The sequence below is a fragment of the Pteropus alecto genome, unplaced genomic scaffold (assembly GCF_000325575.1).
Source record: "Pteropus alecto unplaced genomic scaffold, ASM32557v1 scaffold151, whole genome shotgun sequence".
In the NCBI taxonomy this organism is placed as follows: domain Eukaryota; kingdom Metazoa; phylum Chordata; class Mammalia; order Chiroptera; family Pteropodidae; genus Pteropus; species Pteropus alecto.
This window is the reverse complement of record NW_006430458.1, coordinates 188,141-196,072: the sequence shown is the minus strand read 5'-3', so window position 1 is coordinate 196,072 and position 7,932 is coordinate 188,141. Positions and strand designations below refer to the sequence as shown.

The 7,932-nt window shown below is 49.3% G+C and overlaps 1 protein-coding gene and 1 long non-coding RNA gene across 3 annotated transcripts in view; one reads left to right on the top strand and one right to left on the bottom strand.

Moving 5' to 3' along the window:
* BHLHB9 (basic helix-loop-helix family member b9) overlaps positions 1-152 on the bottom strand; it is a 6,258-nt gene extending 6,106 nt beyond the window's left edge. Inside the window, exon 1 of the mRNA XM_025046720.1 lies at positions 13-152. The gene's annotated coding sequence lies outside the window, so the exon portion shown is untranslated. The remainder of the gene's footprint in view (positions 1-12) is intronic.
* LOC112479666 lies at positions 84-3,618 on the top strand. 2 transcript variants are annotated; one of them, XR_003046288.1, is made up of 2 exons: positions 84-598; positions 2,397-3,618. It is a non-coding gene; the product is annotated as an uncharacterized LOC112479666 (long non-coding RNA). The 2 variants fall into 2 exon arrangements; XR_003046289.1 differs by lacking the exon at positions 84-598 and adding an exon at positions 607-2,170.
* The last annotated feature ends 4,314 nt before the right edge of the window (positions 3,619-7,932 follow it).

The following is a 7,932-nucleotide window of genomic DNA, read 5'->3' as shown; positions in this document are numbered from 1 at the left end:
GGCGCTGCGCACCTCTCAGGGACCGGTTCCGACCGGGTCGCCTCCTCCTCGCCAGGCTGCAAGCTGACCGAGTGAGGGAGCACCCCCGCCGCCACCACAGCCCCTCTTGCCTGTGCAGGCTCAGGGCCCCGGTGGTCGGCCTCCCCTCCGCTCGGAGCTCCTCGCTCGGATTCCCACCGCCTTCCGTGCGCACCGAACTACAGAGAGGCGTCCCGGCCCCCGCGTGAGGTGCGAGGCCGAGCAGGGGCTGCGCAGGACGCGGCACGAACCGCTGGCGACGAGGGTGTCGGGAAGGAGGCGGAGGGATACGGCACGAATGGGCTCGACGCCTGCTTCCAGGCCCACCGTAGTTCCGACCTGGAGGGGGCGGGGCCGGGGCCCAGGGGAGCCCCCGCGCCAGGCACGGGTTAACGCCCTCCCGCCTCGCTGGACCTCCGCGGCCCCCCAGCGGGCGACCCCTCCCACGCTTCCGGCTCTGCGGTCTATGCCATAGACCCTATGGGTCTCGCGGGCGAGGGGCGGGGCGATGCGAGCAGGATTCGGAGGTCGGATGGAGCCACGCTGGAAGCAGCAGCGGATGGATACAGACCGGCCCTCGGTGAGAGATGTGTGCGCGCGCGCGCGCACGGGGTCCCTCGACTGCTTAGTATCCGCCTCCTCCCCCTCCCCCATCCCGCCCGCCATCCGTCCTGGCCGCTGATGGGAGAGGGGCTGTGAGGATGCAGGCTGGGAGGGGAGAGGCGATCTAAGGCCAGACCACCCGGAGGTCCTACCCACCGCCCAAGTTCTTTCTTAGTTCACGGGGCCATGGCGGGGAGAGAAGTGGGAGGGGGCTGCTGTGGAGGCCTCACCGCTGCCCCTCTTCTAAAGGCACACCTAGATCTCTAACCCTAGGGAAGAATCCACTGCTCTGCACCCAGATTCATTCTTTCTGCCACACTGCTTTTTTTCCTCACTCGAAATGGTAACGTCTGTTGTCATTTTGTGGTCCCCACAGTTGTCCAAGAAAGAGGGCCTGGCCCTGTCAGGACCCGCACCGGGTCACACGATGGTCTCTGTCTGGTCCCACGGCCAAGTGTCAGGCGTCAGTTAGGGTCGGTCCTGGTTCCTCTTCCTCTGCTCCGTCAAGTCTTCTGCGGTCACTTCCAAGCTCTCATGAGGTTTGGCAGTGTGGCAATGGGGCAGGGATAAGAACCAGCCTGGGTCTCAGCCCCTTGCCATACATACCTGTCCAGTTTATCTATCAGCGCTGTTAACATATTAATCACACATATTTTAAATTCCCTGATAATGGCCAAATCTGCATTACATCTGCATCTGGTTCTGATGTTTGCTTTGTATTCTCAAACTGCTTTTTCTTGTCTTTTAGCATGCCTTATACTTTTTTGTTGAAAGCTGGACATATGTTGGGTAATGCGAACGGAGGTAAATAGACCCTTAGCGAGAGGTTTTCTGTCGTGTGTAATGTTTACTGTAGGTGTAGGTGCCAGAGTCTTCAAGTTCTAGTGTCCTTATTTTTGTCTCCCCTCTTACCTTGGGGCTTCCCTAATTACTCTTTGCAGAGAGAGTCCGCATGTTGCAACTCTTTGAGCTGTACTCCACTCCTGTTCTACTGCAGGCTTGTGACAAGGTGAAAAACGTGTGGAGACGTGTTCTGTATTCTTCCAATTAAATTCCAGGGTTCTGTGGGCCCGTGTTCCTAGGCTGTGACCTTCACGAGTGTTTTGTAGCTTCTCTCTCCCCCTTATGTATAAATGGAAGACTAGAGTGGGCTGGGATAAGGCTCTGGGAAAAAGTTTTTTCCACTGTAGAGTAGGCCTTTCTCATGGAGAAGGCTCTGGGTGTATTTCACAAGAGCACAATTCCCCTCCCACTGCCAGAGCCATGAGGGGATCTTTCTGGGATCTTCACTGTGAGAACCTGCTGGAGTTCCTGGATCTAAAGCCCACTAAACCTCTTAAGACTGCACGTGGGGTTTCCCGCTCTCATACTATTCCACAGTCTCCAGTAATTTGTCAAAACTACCGTTTAAGTCTTCTCACCTCTTTATGTCTCTAGCCTTTTCTGCTCTATGTACGGAGACAGAGGCTGTGACTCGCCGGATTTGTCTTTTCTCTAGAATAAGTGGTGGTCATTTGCCCTGTGACCTCAGGTCTCTGAAGGGTCTGAGGTAAGTCACTGATTTTCAGTTTGTTCAGCTTCCTTTCTGGTTATAAGTACAGGAAGGATGAGTTCCAGAACTGAAACTGGAAGCCTGGCCTCTGGATTTTAACTGGGTGGTTAAAGACCAGTGAACAGCTTTGGTCCTCTTCTTTTCAGCTGAACTTCAGATCTGGGAATAGAGTTGTCCTTGGAAACCTAGCTGTTCCATACATTTTAGGTCTTTTCCCTCCCAGGCATAGAAAATTTACGTGGCTCCCTGAACTTGGCATCTCAGCCTCCAAATATTTAACTTGGAGTGCAGATTAGAATTCAGACTTCCTGAATCAACATTCCTTGTGAGGTTTGAGCAACTGCGACTTAACCCAAGAAGAAGGAAGACATCTCTGTCACCACCACCACCATCAAGAGGCCGTCCACTATACTACTAGGTGCTTGCTTAGACTAGAGTAACTAGTTTCTGAGCCCCGGAAGCGCGTTCTAGAAGGTACAGTTGGGACTTTCTCCTCTGGGCTCTATTCCGGGACTTGGCCGGACTTCAGAGCCAGGCAGTCCAGGCTGAGTAGAGACTTTGCCACTATTTGTGTCACTTCGGAAAAGGTACTTCATGTTTTTGTAACTCAGTTACTTCATCCCTCAAAGGGAGCTGGTCATAATGACCTCACAGGATTCTTGTGCACACTAAATGAGAAACTATCTGATATACTGAAATGCCTGCATGTATCAGGTCTTTCTAGTTCCTTTTAAAACTGTGAGCTTGTTATACTATGGGTTAGGCTGGGGTAAGTAGGAAAGAGTAGATGAGAGCTCCATGGTGGCTTTCAGAGGTCATAACTGCTAAGACATTGCCACCGTGCTCCTCAGTGCTTTGTATACTGTCTTTTGCTTGCCATAACCAACACTTACTGAAGAAATTTCATTTTTGCATGAGCGTGTCTCCCTCCTCCTCGTGGTCCTGTACCACAGGGAGGATGATCCCAGTTCCAGGGGTCATCTTCCTGGTCTATGGGTAATCCATCCCCTTGGTACTCTCTGGTTCAGGAAGGGGAGGTGATCTAACTCTGCTCAATGAGACCTTAGAAGAAGACCGCAGAAGGACTTCTGAAGGAAGTGCCTTCACTCATAAGAAAAGGCCATCGAGAAAGATGATCTCCTTTTCTTCCTCAGGAATTTGCTTAACTCCTAGAATTGTTGCAGCCATCAAGCTTCCAGCCTTAGGATGGAAGCTGATACTGTGAGTGGCAGAAGAAGGAGATGGAAAAAAGCTGAGTCCTTAGCTGAATCAAACAACCATCAAGGCCTCAGTACTTCAATCAGTGGATAATAAATTTCCTTGTTAAGTTAGTTTTAGCTAAGTTCCTTGTTATATGAAAATGGAGCAATCGTAAATGATGTGTGTGTTCAGGCACAGAACAACTCTTCGATGAATAAATGTTCCTGACTTTTGTCTGTCAGTAAGCACCTGCCTCTTAAAACCAGTGGCAGAACTCATGTTCTTTCCTTCCACGTGAAAGGAAAACTGTAGGTTCTGAACACCTTGCCTAATGATTGCTAGAGGTCTGACAACTCTGATTGGTCTCTGTTCTAGCCTGAAAAGGACAGTTTCAGGCAGAAAACCCAGACCTTTACTTATCTAGGGCAGGGGTTCCCAACCCCCAGGCCGCCACGGGATAGTACCGGTCTGCGGCCTGTGAGGAACCGGGCCACGCAGCAGGAGGAGAGCAGTGGGCGAGTGAGCAAAGCTTCATCTGTATTTGCAGCCGCTCCCCAGCGCTAGAATCACCATTGCCTCAGCTCCACCTCGGAGCATCAGGCATTAGATTCCGGTAGGAGCATCGGTCCCTGGTGCCAGAAAGGTTGGGGACCGCTGATCTAGGGGGTTCAGAGGTCCATTAAATACTTGAGCTCATAGATAAGCCTGGTTTCAATTCAGAGAGTCATTGTGTGAAACTGCACCTTTAGGAAATGTCCGTAATATAAAGATATCAGAGGTTATCTGCTTCCAATTCAGGGGGCTGCACTGAAGTTGAGAAAGATAAATTCATAGTGTCAACAGTTAGAAAGGTTTAGTTATCTTTCCCCCGGTGTACTGCACTAAGCAACACAGGTGTCGAAAGAGGTGGATATTTGGGATTTATCACGAGCGGGGATTTTGCCAGGACAGCGGAGCCAGGCACTAGAGGATAAGGTAAGAGAGTAATAAAAATGATGGACCGTGATTGGCCATTACGTTGGGAGGGAAGGAAAAACTGGAGGAGGCTGATACACTGGGAGAATGCGAGAAGGGGCAGGGGGTCTAACAACACTCAGGGCTAACGTCATAAAGTACTTTGCCACAAGCTGTAAGGAACAGAAAATCTGATGAAGATACTGACAGCGAGGATGGCAGCTTTTAGTGATGACCAGCACTAGAGGGATGTAGACGTAGCGTAGCGGTAATGCACACCAGCTCCAGAGTCAAACTACAGAGCTCTGAATCCCAGCTCTTCTGTTAACCAACTCAGTGCGCTTGGCCAAGTTCCTTACCAGTCTGTGCCCCAGCTTCCTCCCATGCAGAATGGAGAAAACAGCAGCAGCTATTCCATACGTTTGTTTTGAGGATTAAATAAGTTAAACATTTAGAACCCTTAGAAGAGTATCTGGTACATATAAAGCACCCAATAACTCTTAATATTAACAATAATTACTATTATAAGTAGTAAAAGGCTCAGGTGTTGCAGTGAGACAGATGGGTTTGAGTCACACTTCCAGAGCCCAAGTTTCGTCTTCTATGCTACCTGTCCCTCAACACTAGTTCTGTCTTATTCATAAAAAAAGACTCCAGTCCACGGTATAAAGAAACAAATGCTGAAATAGGGGCAAATAAAATACTGTGTAAGTACACAGGACGGGGGAATTACTTCCTACCAAGGTACCAAGAGTAAGGGTGAGGGTATCAGAAAAACTTCAAACACACCCTAGCATTTGAGCTGAACCTAAAAGGACGAATATGTTTCCCATAGGCAGAGAAAGGATTGTGAGAGCACTGAAGATCGAGCCAACAGTGTGGGGAAAGGCACAGAAGTAGTAAAGCACAGGGTACAGTTGGGTTGGGGAGTAGCAGGAAAGTCCAATGTGGCTTGAGTACAGGCAAAGTGGATTAGGGCTTGGACTACGATGAGGCACCTGAGAGTGAGCGCCTCCTTAAACTGTGTCCTTATCTCATTCTAGTCCTGACCCTGACTTGGAAGCATGTGTTGGGGGATGGAGATGGAAAGGTGGAATTGTATGGAAGGGTGCAAGGCCCTGAAACCCTGCCTCAGGTACTCGGTAGTATTTTATAGATGAGATCCCATTGAAGGTTGCCCTTTTGAAATTGGGGCAGAGAGTGTCAGGGGGTGCCAAGAGTCCAGCTGTGCCGTAAGACGATACCTTTCTTTCATTCATGACTGGAGGGATAACAAATCCACTCTAATTTTATCCCCAAGCAGCAACATTTTAGGTCAAATGACATCTGAATGGACCCTGATATTTCTTACGGGAGACAGACAGCCCATAATATTGATTCAGAAAGGGGACAGAAACAAAAGGACCATATGAGTGATGAGGTTTTTTACTTCGATTGCACCCCAGAAAAAAATCGAGGGATGATCCTGGCCAATGAGTCATCAGAACAGATATAATCATCTTCATTCTTGGAGATACACACACCCCACTTACCCTGCCCTTTGGCTGAGATTGAAAAAAAAATCCACGGGTGTGAATCGGTTAAGTGCCTGCTTTGAGATGCGCATGGGGCTTAGAGGTATCCTGACAGGCCACAATGTGAAGTTTCCCAAATACAAATACAGTACCCCCAACAGGAATGCTAGGTGGAGGGAGCTCTGATAAGAAAAGAAATTACAGAGAACTTTAAAAACCATCTAAATGCAGGCACATGTCACAAATGCATGCTGCTTTTTCACCCATAGTGTACTCGTGGGCTCTGCCTCCTTCATTTTTAACTTCTTTATGTGTGATGCATAGGATCAGAGGTAGGGACGCATGTGACCATTGTTCTGACACCAATTCTTTGACACCAACTACCTGAAGTTAGCATCAGACTCCACAGATTTAAAGGTGCAGTCCACAACAGATAAGATGCCAGTTACAAGTCTTGAGGGGCCACTCATATGTCTGACTGACAAGTTATAAATTCAGGGGTTCTCATGACCCCCTCAGGTTTGATATTTACTGGAACAGCTAACGGAACACACTAAAAGTGCTACGCTTCGAGTCATAGTTTTATTATAAAGGATACGCATAGGACAAGGTCTGGAAGGGTCTTAGACACACAGCTCCCATGCCCTCTTCCCATGGGTTCAGGGTACATCACCCTCCCAGAAAATCAATGTGTTTACCGACCGACCAGGAAGCTCCACGAAGCCCTGAGTTTCCACTGCGGATTTCTTACATAGGCACGATTAAATCACTGGCCACCTGACTGAACCCGAAATCCAGCCCTCCTTCCCCCTGTGGCCTAAAGTTCCAACTCTAATCAGGTGGTTGGTCCTTCTGGTGACCAGCCCACATCATGAAGCTATCTGAGGGCCCACCATAAGTCAGTTCTTGGAGATACACATACCCCACTTACCCTGCCCTTTGGCCGAGATTGCAAAAACATCCACGAAGACACTCCTATCACTCAAGAATTCCCACGGTGTTTTGAAGTTCTGGGCCAGGCCAGGAACAAAGGTTAGATAGATATATTCTATCTATACCACACTATGTTTGAAATATTCTCTTTTGTCAAACTCTACAAACACACACAGACCAGAGACCACAGAGCTTGAGTGGAAAGACCGTAACCTGAACACTGGCCCCCATACTTACATTTTCATAATTCTGAAGAGTGGAGGAAAGAGGATCAGAAAGTTGGAGGAGGTAGTCCTAGCCCTGAACCTCTGTAATTCTACCCCACATACCCACTGCTGAATCCCCCAGCTTTTAAATGTAAACAGGAGGGCCCGAAGTAGTATAGCACAGTTTCAACTCTATACTGAGAATAAAAATAAGAAGGGTGAGTAGACTTAGGAAAAGTAATTACTTTCTAGTGACACTTTCCTTGGCATCTGGTCTTGGAGCATTAGGAGGAAATATTTCGTTAGAAAGAGATCAAGGACTACCAAGGGCCACCAGCTAGGACGAAACCAAAGGAACAGGTCCTAAGACGTGGGCAGAGAGCAAAACACATGGAAGAGAGCAAAGTGTCTGCAGAGGGGGACCTATGAAACCACCCATAAAGCAGTCTCTGCGGTTGTTTCCCAGAAAGATCCTACTCAGGCCCAGGACTGAAAAGACGGAGCCTCAGATGGAGTAGCAACTTGTGTGTTCCTAGATGGGAGGGAGTTGCTGCCTGGAGCTGAGATCCGGCGATCCCTTGGGAGTTGAGAAGCTTGGCAGTATCCCAATGAGAAATCCTCTGTGAAGGGCCCACAGCATCTAGACAGACTCGGTTCCCTCCTCCCGAGTCTGTCTACCTCCCCCTTCCCTGGAGCTGCCCAGATTGGGGTTCATTCCTCTCTTGCACCGCCAGGTAGCTGGAGCCTTGGAGCGTAAAGCATAGGCATTCCCCGCCCTCTTGTTCTCTGCTACCCTTTCCCAATTTTGAGCTGGCCTCGGCCATCCCCAACGTCTGGAACAGACAGGCAGAGATGAGAGGAGTGGCGAATAGGCGGGCTGGGTGGTGGTGGTGAACCACAGGGGTGTTGCTCAGCATCACTGGTTTACACCAATCCGGTGTTCGCGAATGTC